This window comes from Microcaecilia unicolor, chromosome 10 (genome assembly GCF_901765095.1).
Source record: "Microcaecilia unicolor chromosome 10, aMicUni1.1, whole genome shotgun sequence".
Lineage (NCBI taxonomy): Eukaryota > Metazoa > Chordata > Amphibia > Gymnophiona > Siphonopidae > Microcaecilia > Microcaecilia unicolor.
In genome coordinates this window covers 170,126,049-170,152,442 of record NC_044040.1, presented here as the reverse complement: position 1 = coordinate 170,152,442, position 26,394 = coordinate 170,126,049, and the positions used below count along the sequence as shown (strand labels likewise).

At 45.4% G+C, this 26,394-nt stretch overlaps 1 pseudogene; it reads left to right on the top strand.

Moving 5' to 3' along the window:
• The window catches only part of LOC115478353, a 40,095-nt pseudogene extending 13,838 nt beyond the window's left edge, over nucleotides 1-26,257 (top strand).
• The last annotated feature ends 137 nt before the right edge of the window (nucleotides 26,258-26,394 follow it).

Sequence of the window (26,394 nt, the reverse complement as noted above, 5' to 3'; positions counted from 1 at the left end):
GACCTGTTTTTAGAACGAATAAGGCACAGAAGGTGCCCTAATTAACCAGATGACCACTGGAGGGAATCAGGGGTGACCTCCCCTTATTCCCCACTAACCCCTCCCACCCAAAAAAATGTGATGAAAAACATTACTTACCAGCCTCTATGCCAACCTCAGATGTTATACTCACGTCCATTAGATAGCATGCAGGTCCCTGGAGTAGTCTAGCAGTGGTGCAGTGCACTGCAGACAATTGGACCCAGGCTCCCACCTCCCCCTACCTGTTACACTTGTGGAGGAAACTGTGACCTCTCCAAAACTCACCCGAAACCCACTGTACCCACATATAGGTGTCCCCTTCACCCGCAAGGGCTATGTAGTGGTGTACAGATGGGGGTAGTGGGTTTTGGAGGGCTTAGCAGACAAGGTAAGGGAGCAAGGGTGAGATGTGTACCTGGGAGCTTTTATGAAGTCCACTGCAGTGCCCCCTAGGGTGCCCTATTTCTGTCTTGGGATGTCAGGGGGACCAGTCTACTAAAAATGCTGGCTTCTACATCCCAATGGCTTGATTTTGTGCGTTTTGCACTTGGATAGGTTTTTTTTTTTTTTTTTTCGAAAACAGACCAAAAAAAACTCGTCCAAAAAACAAAACATCCAAATCACAAACAGTATTTTCGAAAAAAAAAAAAAAAGGTAGATGTTTTTCATTTTAGAAAATGACCTCCTTTCCTATTTAGATTTTGGACATTTTTTTGCAAAACGTCCAAAGTCAGGTGTCATATTGAAAATGCCCCTCTAAGTGGCACCAACCTCTACAAGCCAGCTTATAGAATTGCCCTGTATGGTAGTGGCACTTGTTGAGTACAACTGAGTCCCAGAGTTGTTTAATTTGCACTAAGGTCAATAATATGTTGTGTTATTAAAATATATAGTTCATCTGGGTGTAAAAACCGCAAAGTCTTTGAAAAGAGACCTATGTTTCTGCCTTTCGCCTCCAGTATTCAGTTGCAACTTTCATGAGACCACCTTTCACTAAAGAGAGGCATCTCATTCATATATATTGTTGCTAGTACTAGAGTGATCTGTAATCTGAAAGAAAGAATTCTTGGTTTTAGTACTTGAACAGATAAACTCACACAATAGGATTTGCCAATCAAGGTAGGAGTCTTATCTACCTATCTCCTCCCCCTACAACTTATTGTACTTTAACCTTAGTTGTTCATTTACAAACTGGAAACCCAAAAGGAGTCGGTAATGAGGGAAACATTCTTGAGAACTTCTGAATGTAGAATAAAAAAACATGCTCTGTGCATACTTAACCACTGTTCCTCACTTGTTCCTCTTTAAAAGATGATGGACTGTTTGAAGAAGCTGCAGCCCCAAAACTGGATTTATCCTACCGTCATCCTCTGTATTTATGGGTTTTTCTCCATGTTGAGACCATCAGAGCCATTTCTTGCACCTTACCTAACCGGGCCAGATAAAATTTGACCATCGATGAGGTACGTTCAGATCCAGTGACAGAAAGCGGTTTTCTCTAAAGTCATAATTGGGTACAGATTTTAGAAGTGATGAATGGCTTAAGATTTGCTTCATTTAGAGTCTGCTTTCTTCTGCTGAGAAATTAAAGTGTGTTACTGAAATGCTGGAATCTGCTTGCTCAGGAAAATTTTACAGGATGGGGAGATGAGAATTTTATTCCTAACCTCTCAGGGAAAATGGCAGGCTGGCATCAGAGTTCCCTAGGGTATTTCTGTTTTGGGTTGTACAGCCACATTTATTACAGCCTCACTTAATATTCACAATGATGATTATTAGTGCAAGGTTATGCTTCCAAATATGCAATTTATTTTCTGTATCCTCTGTGAGCACAGCAATGGAAAACAAACCACCCGGCGTCAAGCATTCTTCCCTCCCTCCCTCCCACCCGGCACCAGCCCGCCCGGCCTCCATCCTCCCTCCCTCCGCACCCGAAGAAATTTAAAAGTCTTTCCCTTGTCCGTCGGAGTAGGCGGCGTCAGCATCAGCAGTAGCAGCGAAAAGCGTGCTGCTGATTCGGCACGTCTTCAGCCTTCTGTCTTTCAAGCTCTCATTAGGACGGGACCAGAGAGCTTGAGAGACGGAAGGCTGAAGACGCGCCGAACCAGCAGCACGCTTTTCGCTGCTACTGCTGATGCTGATGCCGCCTACTCGGACGGACAAGGGAAGACTTTTAAATTTCTTCTGGTTCGGAGGGAGGGATGGAGGCTGGGCGGGCTGGTGCCGGGTGGGAGGGAGGAATGAATGCTTGACGCCGGGTGGGAGGGAGGGTGCCCTGGTGCCTGCTGCTGGGTGGGTGGGAGCGAGCGAGGCCTGGTGCTTGGGTGGGAGGGAGGGAGGCCTGCCTGGTGCGTGGGTGGGTGGGTGGAGGGAGGCCTGCCTGCCTGGTGCTTGGGGTGGGTGGGTGCCCTGCCTGGTGCTTTGGTGGGTGCGTGCCCGCCTGGTGCTTTGGTGGGTGCGTGCGTGGGTGGGTGGCCTGCCTGGTGCTTGGGTGGTGGGAGGGAGGGTGGCCTGCCTGTGCTTGGGTGGGAGGCCTGCCTGGTGCTTGGGTGGGTGCCCTGCCTGGTGCTTGGGTGGGAGGGTGGCCTGGTGCTGGGTGGGTGGGAAGGAGGGAGGATTGGTGCTGGGTGGCCTGGTACTGGGTGGGAGGGAGGCCTGCCTGGTGCTGGGTGGGAGGGAGGCCTGCTGTTGGGAGGGCAGGGGGTAGAGGAGGTGGCTGGAGGGAGGGCAGGGGGAGAGGAGGGTGGCTGGAGCGGAGGGCAGGGAGGAGAGGAGGGTGGCTGGCACATGGGCGGCTGGAGGGAAGGAGGGTGGCTGGACATGGGTGGCTGGAGGGGAGAGGAGGGTGGCTGGAGGGGAGGGCAGGGGAGAGAGGAGGGTGGCTGGACATAGATGGAGGGCAAGAAATGAAGAAGAAAGGAGGAAAGTAAAGAAATAAATGGAAAGGAAGTCCTGGAAACGGAGTTAAGAGAACAGATAGAGAGCAGCAGAATCAGCGACTAGGACCAATATGGATAGAAAAACAAAATCACCAGACAACAAAGGTAGAAAAAATCATTTTATTTTCATTTAGTGTTTGGAATATGTCCAATTTGAGAATTTACATCTGCTGTCTTATTTTGCACTGGGTATACTGGAGCTGTAACAACTTACAGAAATGATTTATAATGAAAGAAATCATGTTATTTTTTCTCCTATACTAGTATAATATTTTCAATGATGTCTGTTTATATGCGCCATGGCTGGTGTAAGGGGGTGTGGCTATCATAGGGGTGGAGTCATATGTGGTGACCCCGCCCATAATGAGTACCGGCACTTCGCGATAATAATTAGATTTTGGGTTGCTGTTTGGGCACTTGGTCTCTGAAAGGTTCGCCATCACTGATCTAGAACCTCCTGGGTCTATTTCCTTACAGCAAGGTTTTCTTGTCAGGCTATGTGGATTTAAAGCAACTTCAGTTTTGAGCATTGTTTCATGCCTTGACAGAGGTGCATTGCACAGATACTAACCCTTATTAAGGAATTTGTGAATTCGTTAAGCACAGGAGCTAGCCAGTGAGACCCATTATGACCTACTAGAAAGGGCAGTTTACACTACTTTTAGGTCATTAAACTTTCAGTTTTTAATTTTTTTCCTTTGTATTTATTTATTTTTTTGCCCAGCAATCCTCTCTTACTTCTTTGGGCCTCTAAAGCTATCAGACCTCTACTATGCTATGCAGGCACAAACCTTCATTTGACAAGATTTCACATTATATAACAGCCTACCCCATCTAACCCAAGCATTGCAGTCTTCAGCCAGGGCCAGGTGTCTTCTTCAGAAACATAATATGCATGGCATCCTGAGTCTGACCACTAGCTGCCGCGGTTGTGCACATTTTTCATCTTGTTTTAGCAGACTCGAAGGGGTCCTTTTAATAGCTGTGCTGGGTGCTAACGCATGCCTAATACAGGACATGCTAAAGCGCCCTGTTAGTTTTGGCACGTGCGCATGCTATGTGATACTTTTTTTAGTAATTTTTTGTGAATGGGTGTTCCTATGCTAAACAATTAGCGCATCTACATTACTGCATGCTAACTGGTTAGCACACAGTTAAAGCTCCTAAATAGGTGGCAGTAAGTGCTCACGTTAATTTTTTTTTAATGGTTGTGCATTAATGGTAACAGTGCATGGCCATAAATGAATAGGAAATGTATTTATTTATTTATACCCCCACATTATCCCCACAAACATGCAGGCTCAATGTGGCTTACATAAACCGGAGAGAGAGAACTCCGGGTGATATCGGATACATATGAGAATAATAGAGTAGAAGGGCAAGAAAGAAAGGATACTGTACATATAATAGTACAAAAGAATTGGACTAAACAGGTTCCACGTATGCCAGCTGGCAGAGGCTATAGTCCTACACTGTTCCCAGTGAAAATGCTTTGATAAACAGATGCGTTTTTAGTGCCTTGCGAAAGGTAAGGTAGTCTCTCAGACTGGTTATGTCTCGAGGAAGTGCATTCCACAGTTGCGCACTGAGGAAGGGAAAGCTTGACGCCTGAATAGATCCATGCTTACAGCCTTTCCAGCTGGGGTAGTGCAGGGTGAGATATAATCTCGAGGACAGGTCAGCATTTCTGGCTGGCAAGTCAATCATATTCAACATGTAACTTGGGACGTCCCCGTTGATGATTTTGTGAACCACAGTGCAAACCTTGAATTCAATGCACTCCTTGATCGGAAGCCAGTGAAGTTTAGCAAGAAGAGGCTTTGCGCTATCGAACCGGGCTTTATTGAAGACAAGTCTCGCTGCTGTATTTTGGACAGTCTTTAGTTTTCTCAAAGCAAAGCCCTTACACCCTGCTAATGTACCATTGCTGTAGTCCGTATGACAAAGCACCAAAATAAGGATTTTTTTACAGCCACAGTAGAAATGGCTTTAGCACATGGGAAAGACCTGCATAAAGGCATGCTAATGCCAATTCTTACAGCAGCTTTGTAAAAGGACCTCTACATTAGCATGCGTTAAAAGAATTTGGTATGTGAAAACACCAGCTGTATAGCCCAGACCTCGATTATGGGGGGGGGGGGGGGGGGGGGGGGGGGGGGGGGGGGGGGGGGGGTCGTTGTGTTCCTCCTTCCCACTGTTTTCCGCCCCCCCCCCCCCCCCCCAGCAATACCTGAGCTGGCGGGGTACCCAAGCCCCGGCATCAGAAGACTTCTGTGGTGATTATTCGGTGATGTGCTGTCTGCCTGATTTCCTGCTCTGGCACACTTGCTGGGTTTTAGTGAAAACTGAGCATGTGCAAGCTCGTGCATACTCAATTTCATTAAAAAATAGCATACACATGGGAGGGGGAATCTGGGCAGGCATGCAGCCAAACCAGCAGACTTTGGGGGCTTGAACCCAAATTGAGAGGGGCCAGGCCACCAAGGCTCCCCGTGGCTATGCCACTAGAAAACACATAGAGAAATGAAACAAAAATGTGTCATTTCAGATGATCGATATGAAATGATACAATACTCTTGGTATTTTCAATTATATTTCACCCCCATGGACTAGGAATGTGGCCTTTGCAGTACACCAACCCCAGTTGGTTCAGGAGTCAGCAGGCTCAGAAATCACCCTGGTTCCTCCGTGGCATTGCACAGCATTACCACTTTACCCCTAGGCTGGTCTTATTCAGTTTATAAAACATCCAGGTTCAAAACTTAAAAACAGAACGGTTTAAGCAAATTTATATTTTTATAAAAATTAAAACAGAAAAAATGCAGATTCAGCTTGGTTTTCTGTAGCTCTGTGTATGTGTAAATTATTGGGAAATCCAAACTTTTCTTTAATATCCTAGATTTTGCTTTGAGGTCAGATGAGATTTTATTAGATTTAACTTGAAATTTAGAATTCTCTTTCCAAGTAAGAAATTATTTAATCCTAAAATCAGATACATATATTTGCATCTGGTTCTTAGAATCTAATTAGGGTGTTTTCTGTAAAAAGGAGAGATAAGAGAAGGAAAAATCAAATTAATCTTCTTAAATTTAGGTTGGTTATCACCTAAAGATAAAAATAGCATATTTTGATGCCTTCACTCTGATAGTGTGCAATGCCTCTCAATTGTAGGATGAAACATCCAAAATGCCAATTGTGAGGGTAATTTTTATAAAGACACCTAGACTGAGAGGGCAAAAATATGCTTATTTGCAGTCTATTTATAAAGACACCTGTGCCTTTATAAAATACTAGCACAAATCCTTCAGAAATAAATGCACCCATACACCTGTTCAAATGCAGGTGTAAATATAGGTGATACAGCATGCTTGATCATACATATTTTCTAAAGTACTTGTGTGTGTTGTGCCTCCATCCACGCTCTGCCTAAACTCCACACCAGAACACACCCATAGCAAACACGAATACAAATACATGTAATCTTGCAATTACATGTACTTGTGTGTGCAGCATAACTTTATAAAAAGCATTATACATGCATATATCAGCATACACACATGAAAATGACTTTCTAAACTTATGCCCCCCATATCCCTTCCTCTCACATACTTGTCTAGAGAACACTGCAAAGTACTCAGCAAGGTCCCAGATTATTATATGCTGTATCTGTATGCAGAGTACACAATGACATGCCGATGTTAGCTCTGGTTTGAAAACTGAACAGCATCCTGGAGGGTGACCAGGAGTATCAACATCTGTACAAATGAGGGGGGTTTACTGGTCAGCAGCAGTGGAGAAACTGTAGTTGCTATCAACATCTGCAATGCCTAGTGCCCACTCATGTTATCCTCAGGCCCCATCAAAACATTAGCCCTGGCTAAGTCACTGTTTTATTGATTTTTCTCTGGACAGGCATCACTGTCTCTTTCCAGAGGTAAGGCCTCCATAAGTGAACATAGTACTTCAAGAGAGGTCTCATCAACAACCTTAGAATGGTGTCGTCATCTTTATTCTGCTGGTTATACCTCTCTCTATAGTTGGTTGAACGTGAAAAATTATGATTGTTCCCAGTCTTCTGTCCATTGTGTCAGTACAAGAGTTACCTGATATTGATGCAGCACTTGTGGATCAGGTCTTTGATCTCAAATGGGTTGGAATTTGTATATTTTCCTCTACTGGACTCAGATTTTTTAAGCAGAGTTCACATTTCCAGCAAGGGCGGATAAAACTATTTGCTATTTTCTTGGTCTTGTTTTCTTCTTAGTGGCTCAAGGAACCACTGGCATAATGACCGGAAGGGCACCTCCTTCCCTCAGTGCTGTTCATTTATTGATGACAGTTACTACTGGAATGGCAGCCATCTTCAACTACATCACGTCTAAGCCAAATGCATAGTTCTACAATCCAAGCCATAGAACTGGCAATCATTTGTAGTTTAAGCTACCCTTGCACCTAGCCACAACAATCAGAAGTGGAAGCCCAAATCATAGTCCACCTGCTGTATGTATCACCTTAATGAAATGGTCAAAAAGTCCACTAAAACTGCAACCAAGACAAATGTTGGTGACTTGGGTCAGATGGGCTCAGAAACATTCTCAGAGAGAGAGAGAGAGAGATGATCACCCCCAACTCCAGTTTGAGAAAGGTCTTCATCAATCTCAGCTGGCTTCTTTATCCCTAGGATAATGTAGGGTGGGTTTACATGCTTAGAAACACATTTACAGTTTCATTCTGAACCCATTTGCAATATCTGCCCTGACTTTATTTAATGGATATCTGTTTTATTTTTCAGGTTACAAATAAAGTGTTTCCGGTCTGGACATACTCATATTTGGTGATCCTGTTTCCTGTTTTTCTTGCTCACAGACTACTTCCGGTATAAACCAGTTATGATATTACAAGACTCAGCTACATCATTTCATGGCTGCTGCTGCTGTTTGCCCAAGGAGTGCCTGCAATGCAGATACTGGAGTTTTTTCTACGGCATGGTCACAGCCACTGATGTTGCATATTATGCCTACATTTACAGTGTTTTAGTTCTGATCATTATCAAAGAGTGACTAGTTATTGCAGAAGCATCACTCTAGTTGGATTCACTGTTGGATCAGTGCTCGGGGCAACTTCTTGTTTCTTTTGCTGGCAATCTCTATTTTTACTTAAATGCTATCAGTTTGTCTTCAGTGGCTGTGGCATTTATCTCCTCGTTTTTTCTACCCATGCCAAAGAGAAGTATGTTCTTCATCGTAAGGCAGCAAAAGCTGGTACAGATGGTCAGCACTGCCATCCAACAATAATGGAACACCAAATTACCCAGATAATGTAGGGAAAGTGCCTGAACGTAGTTTGGACCAAAATGAAGATGGTAAGCATTTCTTTAAAGTGCTTCTCCAGCTGTGCAAAGACTTAAAAGAATGCTATTCTACTAAGCAACTCCTTTATTGGTCACTGTGGTGGGCGTTAGCCACTGCTGGCTATAATCAGGTTGTGAATTATGTCCAGGTATTATGGGATCACATAGAGCCTTCTCAAAACTCAACAGTATACAATGGAGGGTTAAGCCGTATCAACCTTGTAGGTAAGCAGAACTGGACTTGGAATAATAGGTACACTGGTGTAGGAAGATGTTTGAATATTGTAGGACCTTTTTGGCTTGGAAGGAGAGTGGGGATATGTTGGTTGTGAACTGAAAGGTATGTTTGCATGCTGAGCTACCCAGAAAGTAGAGTTCTCTGGAGAAAGATGGCAAAAACTGTCTTGCATAAGGAGTGATATTCTGCCAGCAGGGTGGTGGCTGGGGTGTACCTTGAGCGGTGAGAACAGGAATCACTAGGCATATTGGATGGATCAGCTGGTCATTTTCTTTATTATCTACTATGTTCTTCTGAAAAAGGAATATTTAAAAATATACCCTTTGATACTAGCAACACTCTTCCTGTTAAAGAAAACAAGATTGAAATGGTGCACTTCATGAAATATAAAAAAAGTCCCATTTTACGTAGAACATTGAGATGGGAATTGAGATGTCCAGGTCAGGTCATTTACAATTCCCCTGATATCTTATAAAAGGCTTTCCAAATACAGAGCCTTTTGTAATGTACTATAATGTTTAGGAGTGCATGAGTATCTGCCAGCACATCCAGCAGGAATAGCAATTTTTTAAAAAAGGTAAATATGGCGGGGGGGATCAGAGTGGGCTACTGTTGACTTTTTGTTTAGTCATCTAAGTACTTGGTGAAAGTACTTAAAGTAAAAGTTTAAAAAATTAAATGTAGAGGTAAAAATTAAATAAAAGGTAAAAGAACAGGAAAGAACGCATTTTAAAAAATTTACTTCAGTGAAATTAAAAAAGTTATTGCCTAATATAATACTTTTTGAGTAAAATGTATAACTACAATGAATGGAACTATGTTAACATTTTTATCCCAACAGCTTTATTGCTCTACATTTCAATCCACTTTGCTGTTGAACAACTTTTTAGCTGTGCTGGCACAAGCATGAATGACAGTCATTTTTAACATTTAATTTTCCTAACAGCAAAGTGGATTGAAATGTAGAGCAATAAAGTTGTTGGAATAAAAATGTTAACATAGTTCCATTCATTGTAGTTATAGTACTTTTACATTTTACTCAAAAAGTATTATATTAGGCAATAACATTTTTATTTTCACTGAAGTAAATTTTTTTAAGCGCGTTCTTTACTGTTCTTTTACCTTTTATTTAATTTTTACCTCTACATTAGTTCCATTCATTGTAGTTCTAGTACTTTTACGTTTTACTCAAAAAGTATTATATTAGGCAATAACTTTTTTACTTTCACTTAAGTACATTTTTTAATGTGTTCTTTACTGTACTTTTACCTAAGTATTGCATTTGGCAGTTGGTTTCCTTTATACTGATATTTGTAAATGACATTTGTAGACTGAGACTGTAGTATGTAAAAGTTGATACTTGCGTAGATTATTGGGGAACAGAAAATTAGAATTCAGATGTATACTCTCAAACTTCACTAGACTGTAAATTCTACGGAGAAGGGACTTTCACTTACTGCATATGTATCTGCATAGCTCTGTGTACATCATGTAACACTATTTCATGTTTAATAGTGTTTGCACTGTACACTTTACTTCCTCCAACACAAACACAGCCACATGCACATCACATCACGTCACTAGCCAGCAAACCGGTAATTAGGACATTCCTTAGCAAAAAGCAATTATGAAAGAAAAAGTTGCATATACTTATAACTTTTCCTCTTTCTTCTAAGGGCAGTGGCATCATTTGCTGTAGGTTATGTGAAAATAAACTGGGATCTGGCTGGAGAATTGGCTCTGGGAATATTTTCAGCACTGGATGCTGGTGCTTTGATTCTTATGGACTTTACACGGAACATCTGGGTGTGTTATGCAGGATACCTGATTTTCAAGGCATCTTACATGCTCCTTATAACAATAGCAACGTAAGTACCTTATCAGTTATCAGTACTGATTTGTGCGCCTAAAGATTCAAGCTTCCACTCCTATTTTGTGCCTATGAAAAGAAAGGAGGAGATGCAGAAAGATGTACTGAAAAGGGAAAAATCTTACCATTTTTTATCAGAACACTTTCCCTTAAACAATTTCCCCCACATTTATACATTCTGCAGAAACCTTTCCAGAAAATCACATTTATACACAATAAATTATATCCTTACCAGTCACTACAGCCTGTACATAATTCACAAATGTATCTCAAAACACTATCACATCTATACTAGACAGGCCTGCAATTTTGGAAGGTGGCCTTTATTATCCCTTCTAGCTGCTTGGCAACCAAATATTTGTATCATCATCAAGCCCTCCTTCTCTTTCCCAAAAACAGGATTTTATTTAATATAACAAAATCTAAATAATAATAAAGCTTTCCCCTTCTAATCATGTAATTCTAATTCCAATAGCCCCATTTTAGCTACAGTATAAGAATTGAAATGTCCAAGTCAAAACATGTCAAGTTCCAGTACAATATCCTTTTCTAAAATATATGCAAGATTGCACATGTTTATTGAGTAGAGGAGGCAGGAGCAAACATTTTACAATCATCAATATCTAAAACATCAGTGGAGACAACTAAGCAACACAAATCTAAGTGTCGACACTCCGATGTCTGTGAGAATAAAATGTGCTGCTTAGCATTTAGGAACAAACAAAGGAGAAACTTCAAACCTCATGAATGAATGTAAATCCAAAAGTCAGGAGTGAAATGCGTAGTAGTAGTAGTGAAGGAGCAAAAAAAGAGGAAAACAAAGCTAATCCACTAAATCTAGTCTTTATTACCTCAAAAGTGGTGTAAGCTAATTGTCTAAAGTTCTATCAGCGCAATTAGTAAAAATCACTATCACAGTTGCTTGTGAAAGTTCCACAGCTCTAGATGATATTCCAGAAACTTCTACCATAAGGTCACGTGAAGGTGTATTTTCAAAGGACTTTGTATGTCTAAGTGCTTTGAAAATTAGCTCCCATGTCTGTCTAGATTTGCTGGCATAACTACTACTACTTATCATTTCTAAAGCGCTACTAGACGTACGCAGCGCTGTACACTTGAACATGAAGAAACAGTCTCTTCTCGACAGAGACAATCTAATTAGGACAGACAGAACAAACAAGAGATAAGGGAATATTAAAGTGAGGATGATAAAATAAGGGTTCTGAATAAAGTGAATAAGAGTTAGGAGTTAAAAGCAGCATCAAAAAGGTGGGCTTTTAGCTTAGATTTGAAGACGGCCAGAGTTGGAGCTTGACGTACTGGCTCAGGAAGTCTATTCCAGGTATATGGTGCAGCAAGATAAAAGAAACGGAGTCTGGAGTTAGCAGTGGAGGAGAAGGGTGTAGATAAGAGAGATTTACCCAGTGAACGGAGTTCCCAGGGAGGAATGTAGGGAGAGATGAGAGTGGAGAGGTACTGAGGAGCTGCAGTGTGAATGCACTTATAGGTCAATAAGAGGAGTTTGAACTGTATGCGGAAACGGATAGGAAACTAGTGAAGTGACTTGAGGAGAGGGCTAATATGAGCATAACGACATTGTCGGAATATTAGTCGTGCAGCAGAATTTTGAACAGATTGAAGAGGAGAGAGATGGCTAAGTGGGAGATCTGTAAGAAGCAAGTTGCAATAGTCAAAGCGAGAGGTGATAAGAGTGTGGATGAGGGTTCTGGTAGTGTGCTTAGAAAGGAAAGGGCAAATTTTGCTGATATTATAGAGAGAGAAACAACAGGTTTTAGCAGTCTGTTGAATATGTGCAGAGAAAGAGAGGGAGGAGTCGAAGATGACCTCAAGGTTACGAGCTGATGAGACAGGAAGGATGAGAGTGTTATCCACAGAAATAGAGAATTGAGAAGGAGAGGTTGGTTAGGGGGAAAGATGAGAAGCTCAGTCTTGGTCATGTTTAGTTTCAGATGGCGCTGAGACATCCAGGCGGCAATATCAGACAGGCAGGCTGATACTTTGGCCTGGATTCCTGCTGAGATTTCTGGTGTGGAAAGGTAGATCTGGGAGTCATCAGCGTAAAGATGATACTGAAAACCATGGGATGAGATCAGAGTACCAAGAGAAGAAGTATAGATGGAGAAAGAAGAGGTCCCAGGACAGATCCCTGAGGTACACCAACTGACAGTGGGATAGAAGTAGAGGAGGATCCAGTAGAGTATACACTAAAGGTACGCTGGGAGAGATAAGAAGAAACCAGGAAAGAACAGAGCCCTGAAATCCAAGTGAGGACAGCGTATCAAGGAGTAAGCTGTGATCAACAGTGTCAAAAGCAGCAGATAGATTGAGAAGGATGAGTATAGAATAGAGACCTTTGGATCTGACCAGGAACAGATCATTGGAGACTTTAGCAAGCGCTGTTTCAGTTGAATAAAGGGGGCAAAAGCCAGATTGAAGTGGATCAAGAATAGCTTGAGATGAAAGAAAGTCAAGGCAACGGCGGTGAACAGCACGTTCAAGTATCTTGGATAGGAAAGGGAGGAGGGAGATGGGGCGATAGTTGGAAGGACAGGTAGGGTCCAATGAAGGTTTTTAAGGAGTGGTGTGACTACGGCATGTTTGAAGGGATCAGGAACAGTCGCAGTGGACAGTGAAAGATTGAGGATATGACAGAAAAGGGATGACAGTAGGAGAGATAGTGTTACATAGATGGGTGGGAATAGGATCAGAGGAACAGGTAGTTAGTTTCGAGGAGGAAATAAGATGTGTAGTTTCCTCTTCAGTGATTTCAGAAAAAAGAAAAGGAGGCAGGGGTTGGAGGGTTGAGAGAATGGACTAAGGGAAGGAGAGGTGGAGGTGACCTGGTTGAGAATTCAAGTTTAATCTTGTGAACCTTATCATGAAAACTCAGCCAGAGTCTGGGAGGAAAGTGAATTATATCACTGGTTTTCCGGAGTAATTTTTGCACAGTGTCAGTAGCAGCTGATTCAAATGGGCAATGTGATTTGTACAGCATAGAACTTTGTAATCTTTGGAGTCAAGTTTCCTTTTTTACCAACATTGGCTTAACAGGTTTGCTGACCCCTGAGGCACATGATGAAACATGGCCGTGTCTGGTTCTTCAGTGTGTTGTTATAATAAAGGTCCTTGAATATTGAACATCCTATTTGTTTGGTGTCTGCCTACCCGTGAGGATTTTGTTTTCTTTCTCCTTTTTATTTTTCCTATTTTTATTTGAAAGACAAGTGACACCATTGTATTGTATTATATAAAAAGACATGCTAACCGGTTGTCACACACATGCAGTATTCCATACAGAATGCCAGTCATTAACATACCTCCTAGACATGTAAACCCCCTTCCCCCTTTCCTCTTCTGTATTTTAGGGGCATATTTTTGTGGTGTAGGGGTTAGCCAGTGGTGACAAGCAATGGGTGCAGAGCTTATAGGGTCATGAAATAGGTACCATAAAGGACAACATACTGTCCACACTTTTTTTCCCTTTCCTATTGGGCATTTTTTATTTGTATTTATTACATTTGTATCCCGCACTTTCCCACTAAAAGCAGGCTCAATGCAGCTTACATATATAAACAAAGCTGTATTTCTAATAGGTCCCGAAGGCTCTAATGTTTTTATAATGTATTTTTAACTGCTCAGAAAGCCTACTAATTGGGCTGTAAAAAGGCATATTTTCAAAGCACTTAGACAACTAAAATAAAACAAACTTACAAATAATGTTCCAAAACTAAAGAAATTTTACTGAAATTTGTTGAATGGCAATAATATAACCAAAAAACAAAGGTATCAAATTCACACAGGACTGATGTGGTTATGGCAAGGTACAGTCTTCAGAGTATGTTACAAAGTTATATAGTTAACCAGATAACGTATCCATTTAGGACCTTGTTTACTAAGGTGTGCTAGCGTTTTTAGTGCACACTAACCATGTAGACGCCCATAGGAATATTATGGTCATCTATACAGTTAGTGAATGCTAATGGCATATGGTAAAAATTCTAGCGCACCTCTAGCACGGCTTAGTAAATGGGGCCCTTAGTGCAACCATAGAAATAGTGATTCTAGCTTAAACAGATGAATTTAGGAATGCACATTCAGTCATCATACTCTCGATCATGCTATCCATTTAAGTTTCAGGTATGAAGTCATCATACATCTCTCACTAGTAAGGGGAATGGACCTACTTCCATATCATCATGCTGATCAATCCATAGACTGGTGGTTGTGTCCATCTACCAGCAGGTGGAGATAGAGAGCAAACTTTTGCCTCCCTATATGTGGTCATGTGCTGCCGGAAACTCCCCAGTATGTTCTCTATCTCAGCAGGTGGTGGTCACACAGCAGCAGCTCTGGCTAGGCCTCCAAGCCTAATTTTTAGGTTTTGTTGAGTGCCTGGGGTTGAGGGCTCTTCTTGAGCAAGTGCAAACCTGGTGGCGCCAGGTCCCTCCTTTTCTCCCCCCTCCCGCTGGCTCCGTTAAAAAAAAAAAAAAAAATTTTGGACGTCCTTAAAGGCGTTTATTTCGACGTTTATTTAAACGTTTATTGCAGCTACTCACTGGGACACCAGGTCGTTACAGCTCGGAGCGTGAAGCAGGTAATTTTTACCTTTTTACAGCGGGCAGGGGGTTCACCGATTGATCTCCACGTGGCCTATGGCGTCGGAGGGCGAGGGCGCGAAGAATCGCTCCCCGGACCGCGTGTGCGCTCCTACGGGGATGCGGGGGTATTAAAGTCTGATTCGCCCTTGTTGGGTGTCAGTTCGGAGGCCGGTCAGTGTCCCGGGTCTTCCTCCGGTGCGGCGGTTTTTCCCCGCCATAAACGCCCATCCCCCGCTGCTCGCCTCTGCCATCTTGGCTGGCCACTCTGCTCGGACGGCTTCTTCTTGGGCCGCCCTTGAGCTGGGAGACGTTCATGCCATGGACGCCCTTGATTTGGGCGACGGCAAAAAAGCGGCTAAAGTTAAGCGCCGTTCTTCCCGCGCGGCTCCTTCGCGGAGTGTCACGCCGGACGCCATCTTGGATGCGCAGTATGTTTCTCCCCCGCTCTTGCGAGCGCCGGTTGAGGGTGCGTCTAGGGCTGTGGCCCAGACTGCTGAAGTACACAGTATGGGGGGTTTCTCCCCCGAGTTTATTTTGCTGCTGCATCAGGCCTTCCTTATGCAGAACGCTGCCCCTTCTCCTTTATCCGATAAAGGGGTTGAGGCCCCCGGAAGTAAACGCCCTCGGGTGGATTCCCAGGCCTTAGAGGACGATGTTTCCTCTGATGTAGATGAGGGCAGTGTATCTGAGTTCTCCCAACGGTCCTTTGGGGATTCCTTGGAGGAGACGGATTCCCGCTCGGATGGAGCGGATGACCCCTCTGCAGCACGGATCTTTCGCTCAGAGGATTTGCCCAACCTGTTAATGCAGGCCATGAGCATTTTAAAGATTTCCTCTCCGGAGGACGTCTCTCCCTCAGCCCCTGTTGGCTCCGCCATTATGCTGGGGACGAAGCGCCCGCCTAGAACCTTCCACATGCATGATGCCATGCACACCTTAATTTCGGCTCAATGGGATGTCCCGGAAGTGAGCCTCAAAGTGGCTAGGGCTATATCCCGCCTCTATCCTTTGCCTGAAGGTGAACGTGAGGCCTTTCTTTGGTCTACCGTGGATTCTTTAATCACTGCGGTGACTAAGAAAACGGCGTTGCCGGTGGAAGGTGGCACGGCCCTAAAGGACGCCCAAGACAGAAGATTGGAGGCGGCCTTAAGGTCGTCCTTCGAGGCGGCTGCCTTAAGTTTGCAGGCCTCAGTTTGTGGCTCCTACGTGGCCAGGGCGTGCCTGACGATTGTGCAGCGGGCTTCCCCCTCGGATCCTTCCTTGAGGGCTGACTGTCCGGCCCTGGAATCGGGCTTGGCTTATTTGGCAGACTTACTGTATGATGTCTTGAGAGCCTCGGCTAAAGGCATGGCTCAGACAGTCTCTGCGCGGTGCTGGCTTTGGCTGAAACATTGGTCTGCGGACCACGCCTCTAAGTCCCGCCTGGCTAAGTTGCCTTTTAAAGGCAAGCTGCTCTTTGGGGTCGAGCTGGACAAAATCGTGACCGATCTCGGCACGTCTAAGGGCAAGAGGTTACCAGAGGTCAGGGCTCGGGCCAGTGCTCGCCCAGGTATCTCCAGAGGACGGTTTCAGGAAGCCCGTCGGTACCGCCCGGGCAAGTCGGGCTCCTCTGCCCCTCTTCCTTCAAAAGGAACTTCTCCCCCAAGCAGCATTCCTTTCGCAGAGACCGCCGTCCCAGAGGTACGCCCTCCGGTCCTCCCCCAGGGTCTCGTACCCAATGACGGGGTCCTGGTCCATGGCCCAGTGCAGATTGGAGGACGCCTGTCCTCGTTTCTGGGCGAGTGTACCAGAGTAACTTCAGACGCTTGGGTGCTGGAAGTCATCAGAGACGGCTACAAGTTAGAGTTCTGCCGACCCTTAAGAGACGGGTTTGTACTCTCCCCCTGCAAGTCTCCGGTCAAAGCTGTGGCAGTGCAGCAGACCTTGGACAACCTGATACGCCTGGGTGCGGTCGTTCCGGTGCCAGAAAGTCAGATTGGCAAGGGACGTTACTCCATTTACTTTGTGGTACCAAAGAAAGGAGGTTCTGTCCGGCCTATCCTCGACCTCAAAGGGGTCAATCGGGCCTTGAAAGTGCGGCAGTTTCGCATGGAGACTCTCCGCTCTGTTATAGCGGCAGTGAAGGCAGGAGAGTTCTTGGCTTCCTTGGACATCAAGGAAGCGTACCTGCACATTCCCATCTGGCCTCCTCATCAACGCTTTCTGCGTTTTGCAGTCCTGGGCCGACACTTCCAGTTCAGAGCCCTCCCTTTCGGGTTGGCTACTGCTCCGCGGACCTTCTCCAAAGTAATGGTGGTCATCGCGGCCTTCCTGCGAAAGGAAGGAGTACAAGTCCATCCTTATCTGGACGACTGGTTGATCCGAGCCCCTCTTATGCAGAGTGCGGCAAAGCTGTGGACCGGGTGGTTGCTCTTTTGAGCTCCCTGGGGTGGATCATCAACTGGGAGAAGAGCCAGCTGCGCCCGACTCAGTCCCTGGAGTATCTGGGAGTTCGATTCGACACCCAAGTGGGCAGAGTGTTCCTGCCAGACAATCGGATTGTCAAGCTTCAGGCTCAGGTGGACCAGTTCCTAGTAGCCTCTCCTCTTCGGGCTTGGGACTATGTGCAGCTGTTGGGCTCTATGACGGCCACGATGGAAGTAGTGCCATGGGCCAGGGCTCATATGAGACCACTACAGCACTCTCTGCTGCAGCGCTGGACTCCGATGTCGGAGGATTATGCTGTGCGCCTTCCCTTGGACCCAGCAGTGCGCAAGGCGCTGAGCTGGTGGATGCAGACAGACAAGTTGTCTGCAGGAATGCCTCTGGTGACCCCGGAGTGGATTGTCGTCACGACGGACGCCTCTTTGTCGGGCTGGGGAGCCCACTGCTTGGGAAGGACAGCGCAGGGGCTCTGGTCTCCTGCAGAGGCAAAGTGGTCTATCAACCTCCTGGAACTCAGAGCCATTCGGTTGGCGCTTTTGGAGTTCATCCCGGTACTGGCGTTGAAGCCAGTACGGGTCCTGTCGGACAATGCCACGGCTGTGGCCTATGTCAACCGCCAGGGAGGTACCAAGAGCGCCCCTCTAGCCAAGGAGGCCATGAATCTATGCCAGTGGGCGGAAGCGAACCTGGAACAGCTGTCAGCGGCCCACATTGCCGAAGTCATGAATGTCAAGGCGGACTTTCTCAGTCGCCATACCTTGGAGCCCGGAGAGTGGCAGCTATCTGCTCAGGCGTTCTTTGGCATCACGAAGCGCTGGGGCCAGCCGAGCCTAGATCTGATGGCGTCATCGGCCAATTGCCAAGTGCCGCGCTTTTTCAGCAGAGGACGGGACCCTCGATCCCTGGGAGTAGATGCTCTTCTCCAACAGTGGCCGACACAAGAGCTTCTCTATGTGTTCCCGCCCTGGCCCATGTTGGGCATGGTGCTAGACCGGGTGGCAAAGCATCCGGGCCGGATAATCCTGGTGGGTCCGGATTGGCCCAGACGTCCCTGGTATGCGGACTTGATCAGGCTCTCAGTCGACGATCCTCTGCGGCTGCCAGTGGAGCAGGGCCTGTTACATCAGGGTCCCGTGGTGATGGAGGATCCCTCCCCCTTTGGTCTTACGGCCTGGCTATTGAGCGGCAGCGTCTGAGAAAGAAGGGCTTCTCAGATAAGGTCATCGCCACTATGCTGAGAGCGAGGAAGCGCTCTACTTCTACTGCTTACGCCAGGGTTTGGCGTACCTTTGCAGCGTGGTGTGAAGCAGGCTCACTTTCTCCCTTCACTGCTCCAATTTCTTCAGTGTTGGCATTCCTGCAAGAAGGTCTGGAGAAAGGCCTGTCGCTCAGTTCCCTTAAAGTCCAGGTAGCGGCTCTGGCTTGCTTCAGGGGCCACCTGAAGGGTGCTTCCCTGGCTTCGCAGCCAGATGTGGTGCGTTTTCTCAAGGGAGTTAATCACCTGCGCCCTCCTCTGCACTCAGTGGTGCCTGCGTGGAATCTCAACCTGGTGCTAAGAGCCTTGCAGAAAGCCGCCTTTTGAACCCTTGTCGAGGGCATCTCTAAAAGACCTGACGTTGAAAGCAGTCTTTTTGGTGGCTATCACTTCAGCCAGAAGAGTTTCCGAGCTCCAGGCGCTCTCATGTCGAGAGCCCTTTCTGCAGTTCACTGAGGCAGGAGTGACTATTCGCACAGTGCCTTCCTTCCTGCCCAAGATTGTTTCTCGCTTCCATGTGAATCAGCAGCTCTGTTTCCCTTCCTTTCGTAGGGAGGACTACCCAGAGGAATACTCTGCTCTCAAATATCTGGATGTGAGACGAGTCATCATCAGATACTTGGAAGTGACCAATGATTTCCGGAAATCGGATCATCTGTTTGTCCTGTTTGCAGGTCCTCGTAAGGGTCTGCAGGCTGCTAAGCCTACAGTGGCAAGATGGGTCAAGGAAGACATTGCAGCGTCTTATGTGGCCGCGGGGAAGGTGCCGCCTATCCAGCTGAAGGCTCACTCCACTAGAGCTCAGGCGGCCTCGATAGCAGAGGCCGGGTCCGTCTCCTTGGAAGAGATTTGCAAGGCGGCAACTTGGGCTTCGGCCCATACTTTCTCCAGGCATTACCGCTTGACTGTGGCTGCTCGGGCGGAGGCCCGGTTTGGAGCTTCAGTGTTGCGGTCAGGGATTTCAATGTCCCGCCCTGGGTGAGTACTGCTTCGGTACATCCCACCAGTCTATGGATTGATCAGCATGATGATATGGAAGGTAAAATTATGTATCATACCTGATAACTTTCTTTCCATTAATCATAGCTGATCAATCCATAGCCCCTCCCAGATATCTGTACTGTTTATATTCTGGCTGCATTTCAGATTCAAGTTTAGTCTTCAGTTACTGTTCAGGAGGACTTCGTGTTCAAGTTTTTTCAATTGGATTCTTCAAGAGTTGAGACGAGTTTGTGTTACAGTGAGCTGCTGCATTCTCCCCTCCGTTTTACGGGGCTAGATTGAGACATAAATTCTGCCGGCGCTCCCTCCCGCTTCGTGCGGCTGTAGGGCAGCTTTGTGCCCCTCCCGCTTTGGCGGTGTTAGGGTCAGTCAGGTCCTCCCGCGGTTGCGGTTGCAGTATAAGCCAGATCCCCCGCATCGGGGGGTGGTGTCCCTCCCCGCTCTGCGGGGATGAGCTGGACGGATTCCCCTCCCCCACTTGTGTGGGGATGAGCTGGGTTAATTCCCCTCCCCCGTTTCGGCGGTGGTGAGCTGGGCAGAGTGTCCCTTCGTGGGTGTAATTCTCTAAGTGCTGAGTCCTGCGGATGGAGCTTTGATATCGACATACTGAGGAGTTTCCGGCAGCACATGACCACATATGGGAGGCAAAAGTTTGCTCTCTATCTCCACCTGCTGGTAGATGGACACAACCACCAGTCTATGGATTGATCAGCTATGATTAATGGAAAGAAAATTATCAGGTATGATACATAATTTTACCTTATTTATTGTGTGCACACCTGGAAAACTTTGTATTTAAACTAATCTCAGCACAGCTTACACCATTCCCTTTAAAATGACATGCAGATAAACCACACACAGAAGAGTGTGAGAATGATTTTCAATTTAGGTTACCTCCAAATCTATGGCAGTGAATGAAAGAGGTTTTACCCAAGAACTCACTGGCTGTGCATATCCAAGAAAACTATATAGTCATATGAATATGATACCTGACACCTTCTTGGTTAAAGCATATTTACCTAGGGGCCTCAGACAGATGATGCATGCGGAGAGAAAGGTAGCATGGTGGCAGTGCAAGAAAATTAAAGTCTGGGGGATAGTTTGGATTTACTGTGGAACCCACGCATCTTTTGTACTGAGTAACAAAACTGAAAAGGAGACCAGGAATCAAAATATTTTCTAAATGCTGCTAAACTGATGTTGGCTGCATGCTGGAAGAGGATAGAGATCCTTGAGAGGATTATGTGGTTGGCAAAGACAGGACATCAGAAATATGAAGTTCCTTACAACAGAGAAAAAAATTTACAGATGTATATGGAGTCAAGAGTGGAATGATGGATGCTTGAGCTAAGGGAGTGGGGAAAGGGGTTTAGTAGCTATTTATTGATAACATGTTGGAAAAAATAAGGTCGTGTGTAATGTGTTGATGATACTTGGGAAGTTATGCTTTGTAAATGGCTAAATGTTAGAAACAAGGTATCTGGAATGTGACCGGGGTTGGGGAGGGACATTCAGACATCATAGCTACATGAAGGAAAGTTCTGATTTGTTGGTTGGCCTTATTTCTAACCTTGCACTAAACATGTCATTCTTAGTTTTCAGATTGCCGTTAATCTGAGCATGGAACGTTATGCTTTAATGTTTGGAGTTAACACCTTTGTGGCCTTGGCACTTCAGACCATTCTGACAGTAATTGTGGTTGATTCCAAAGGTTTGAATCTTGGTATTATTCCTCAGGTAAGGGATGCAAACCTTCCTTTCTCCTCATTTAGATCAGATGCTGGCAAAAGATTCAAGTGTTTATTCCAGTGCAAATGTTACAGGGCATTTTCATTCAAAAACCTGATGTATTTTCCAGAGCGCAACTAAAGTTTAGCACTGAAGCATAACTTTAGTACACCTGCCCCCTATAAGTTTAAGGAAATGGCACCCTAATTAGCTTCATCTAGTTCCTCTGACAATTTCACTCCTTTCTCTTCCCCCACCCCACAAGCAGCACACACACTTTAAAGAGACACTGACCCTGATATTCAGCCACTGGTCAGTGGTTTGCTGTATGCTGCAGCGTTACCCCCAGAAATTCAATGCTGGGCCATGTACTGGCTCTGGCATTGAATTTTTTTTAGTACACGGAGGCAGCAAGAACATAGCCAGTTATGTACAATACTCAGCATTTAACCAGCTATGGTGAACCACATAAAGATAAGCCTGGATGTTATGTGGTTTTCATAGCTGGTTGAATGCCAACTCTGCCCCAGAATGCCCACAAAATAGCTATTCAGCTTAGACAGTAACTGGTAAATGCCACTGAAAATTTGTGGTCAGCCCCCAGACAGGGAGCCAGGAGTCTCTCCTAGCCATTTAAATCACTACTGAATATTCAAACAGGGCAAGCAGAAAACATGGCTCATAAATGCACGCTAGGACTTCACCTGCTGCTGATACATTGGACACTAGCATGCAGGCATTGTCAGGCTAAAGGTCTTCTTTTGTTCTTCTGTTGGTTGCTCTCACCTTAGGGCAGCCCCTTTTATCCTGCACAGCCAATAGCCATAGGGCTGTTTAGGGTAGTGCAGCAGGTGACAAGCAGGAAACATGCTCAAACCATATCTACCTTCTCACAGTTTAGACAATACCGTTTGCATTTGTCCTGTGATTCAGTGCTTGGCGTCTTCTCAGTTAAAACTTGCAGATGGATCTCCCACAGGTTGTTTGTTTGGAAATTATCTATTTAACAAACTAGTCTTGTTGTAAATGTCCAGCACCTGAGCTATGTAAGAACACGATCCTAGTAGGTCAGACTTCATTCACATTTGTTCTGATATCCAGATGCTCAAGAGTATAACAAGTGCTACTAAGATTTGGTTATAAAAAGAAAAAAAAGCAGCGGGTGGGATAGGGTCGGGAGACCTGTTCCTGTTAAAGAAATGTATGTGTTACTATATGTGTGTATAAAACTCATCATAGGATATGGTCAGTATCTATAAGCGTACATACTCCCTCTGTATGCTTATGTTAATGATAGATATGGCAATGTTTTAAAAATAGTTTTAATTCCATCAAAGAAAAACACACCACTATCTATTTGCACAGGAGTAGCCTAGTGGTTAGTGCAGTGGACTTTGATCCTGGGGAACTGAGTTCGATTCCCACTGCAGCTCCTTGTGACTCTGGGCAAGTCACTTAACCCTCCATTGCCCATGGTACAAAATAAGTACCTGAATATATGTAAACCGCTTTGAATGTAGTTGCAAAAACCTCTGAAAGGCGGTATATCAAGTCCCATTTCCTTTTCCCTTTTAAGCACTCATAGGACTACCGATGACATAAGTATAGCCTCATTATATGTCCTGGAAAAGGGAAATCTAAAATTAATTACATGGTTTCAAAAACTAAAACAAAGCTTGTTTTCTGCATAACTGTCAAAACTTGACCAATTTTAATAAGATTTGAGATATATCATCCTGAATAAAATTTCCTATAAGCCTACATGCATGTTGACAACTCACTTAAATGACATTGCCGCCACCTAGTGATTGTCATCATGTTTCACGCAGAAGCCATGTTGCTTTAAACATAAACAGGTACCACATTTTTCAGCCAGAAGGATTTGTATCTAGAGAAAGGTTATGGTTCTCATAGACTGTTGCCAGAGTTCTCAGAAAAGAGGTGGAAGAGGGTAAACATAGAATATGTTTTGAAGAATTTGCGAGAAACAGGCTCAACTGATCATAAGTCAGGAAGTGGCAGGGCCCGCTCAGTTCGCACTGAAGAAAACATCACAACAGTTGAGCCCATGCTGAATCAAGAGGATGCACCTAAAACTGACAAGTCCATTTGTCAAATTAATCAGGCAACCAACAATTCTCACATGGTGTTTCAAATCATCCATTGTGATCTTAACTAGAGGCTAACCAAATTTCAGTTATGGCACCAGAACATGCCTAAAATTATTTTTTGGGCAGGTTTGGCTGAAAGTTTTAATTTTGAGTCATGTTTTCTGTTTTGGCTGAAATTGACCATCCGCATTATTTTCGAAAGAGAAAGACGCCCATATTTCAACCCAAATCGGGAGATGGGCGTCTTTCTCCCGTGGGCGCCCAAATCAGTATAATCGAAAGCCGATTTTGGGCATCTTCAACTGCAATCTGTCGCGGAAAAGGCCAAAGTTGACGGGGGCGTGTTGGAGGCATGGTGAAGGCGGGACTGGGGCGTGTTTATCGGCCGAGGAGAGATGGGCATCCCTCAGCCGATAATCGAAAAAAGAAAGGCGTTTTAGTGCAAATTTGGGTCACTTTTTTGGACCTTTTTTTTTTATGAACAAGTCCCAAGAAAGTGCCCTAAATGACCACATGACCACCCCTGACTCCCCCAGTGGTCACTAACCCCTCCCACCCAAAAAAAAACAACTTTAAAAACTTTTTTTTCCAGCCTGTATGCCATCCTCAAATATCTTATCCTGCTCCATTACAGCAGTATGCAGGTCCCTGGAGCAGTTGTTAGTGGGTGCAGTGGACTTCAGGCAGGTGGACCCAGGCCCATCCCCCCCCACCTGTCACACTTGTGGTGGTAAATGGGAGCGCTCCAAACCGCCCCCCAAAACCCACTGTACCCACATCTAGGTGCCCCCCTTCAGCCATAAGTGCTATGGTAATGGTGTAGAGTTGTGGGGAGTGGGTTTGGGGGGGATTTGGGGGGCTCAGCACCTAAGGGAAGGGAGCTATGGACTTCAGAGGTAGTTTGCTTTGTTTTTTTAATTGTTACAAGTGCCCCCTAGGGTGCCCGGTTGGTGTCCTGGCATGTCAGGGGGACCAGTGCACTACGAATCCTGGCCCCTCCCACGACCCAGTGCCTTGGATTTGGTCATTTTTGAGCTGGATGCCTTTGGTTTCCATTATTGCTGAAAAATGATACCGCCCAGCTCAAATCCGCACAAATACAATGCATTTGGCTGGCACAAACTGTATTATCGGAAAAAAGATGGACGCCCATTTTTCTCGAAAATACGGTTTGTCTCGCCCCTTCACGTACCCGTTCTCGGAGATAGACGCCCATGGAGATGGGCGTTCGATTATGCCCCTCCACGTGTTTTCATTGAAAGTGAAAATTTGTGCTTTGTCCCATGTCTCCCTTCCTACCCCTTTCCTCTTAGGCTCAGGTGGGCAACACCTGTTTATCTTATTATTTTTGGTGGTCTAGGGGTGTAGTTGGGGCAGGAGCGATCCCCAGTTACTCCTGCCCTTAAAATGATTGCCACAACTACAGCATCAATCCCTGGTGGTATAAGGTAGTCCGGGGGGGGGGGGGGGGAGGGGCGCTACTTTTTTTTTTTTTACTGTGGTTACAAGTAATAGAGTTATGATTTTGCACAATAATTTAAATGGCAAAATACATAAATACAGTGCTCCAAATAAATGCTTTTGCTAAAAAATACATTTTTTAGCAGGAATTTAAGTCTGTAAATGTGGGATGATATGCACCTTAGGAATTAGCCTCTCTCTGTGAAGTTACGACATCAGCAGTATAAAAACACGGTGGCTTTTACTTTGCTTTCATTAGCTGTGGGCCTTGTACGTGGAGGCTGTTTTGCGTGGAGGTAAAAGTCTTTCATTATTTAAATTATATTCTGGCTTGGATAATATAGGTTTTAGTAGAGGGATGCACAGAGGCGTATCTGGACTCCGGCGGTAGGGGGGCCAGAGCCAGAGGGAGGGGGCACATTTTAGCCCCCCCCCCCGGCACCACTGACCCCCCCCCCCCCCACCACCATTGCCAGACCCCCCCGCCATTGCCAGACTCACTATCCCATCACTTCTTTGTTGCTGTTCTTATTATTCCATTTGTACTTCAATCATGTTAGGTATTTCTTAGGCAGAACCGGTAAAACCGTACTACAAATAGAGTCAGCGTCTGGAGGCGGTGCAGAACAGCTTCGCTCACCTTCATCGTCTTCCAAGGAGTTCATGCAGGGGAAGTAGCCAGCGAGCGCCTCAAAGGAGGTGGAGAGGCTGCTGCGGCTCTGGGAGCGCTGCATGCGGAGCCCCACGCTGTCCTGCCGGTGCTGTCTGCCCATTTTAGATGAGCCGTCAGCCGAGGTTCTCCCTTCCGTTGCAGGCTGCAAGTTGCAAAGCTTCGTGTTCTTCTGAGTCTGACGTCCTGCACGTACAACGCGCAGGACGTCAGACTCAGTTTCAAATTCTGAGTCTGACTTCCTGCACGTTGTACGTGCAGGACGTCAGACTCAGAAGAACAGGAAGCTTTGCAACTTGCAGCCTGCTGCAACGGAAGAGAGGACCTCGGCTGGCGGGGGTTGGGGTCCCCCGCCAGCAAAGATCAGGGTGGTAGGGGGGTCCAGGCTAAAATCTGCGGGGACCCAGGCCCCTGTGGCCCCTCGCAGATTCACCCCTGGGGATGCAGACCGTAAGCTCTGACAATCTCAAGTAGCCCTCAATGGTTCATATTCACATAACCAAAACTTGAGATTTTGGTTTCAGCTGAAACCAGATGATGAGTTTCAGCTGCAGTTTCCATTTCAGTGAAAAGCCTTCAGACAGTTTAGGTGGCAGTTCGGTTTTGGCCAAAACTGTTAAAAGAAAAAAAAAAACTCAGCATATGTCGGTCTCTAATCTTTGACCTACGGCATCTTAAACAGAGATGAGGACAAAAGCTAAACCAG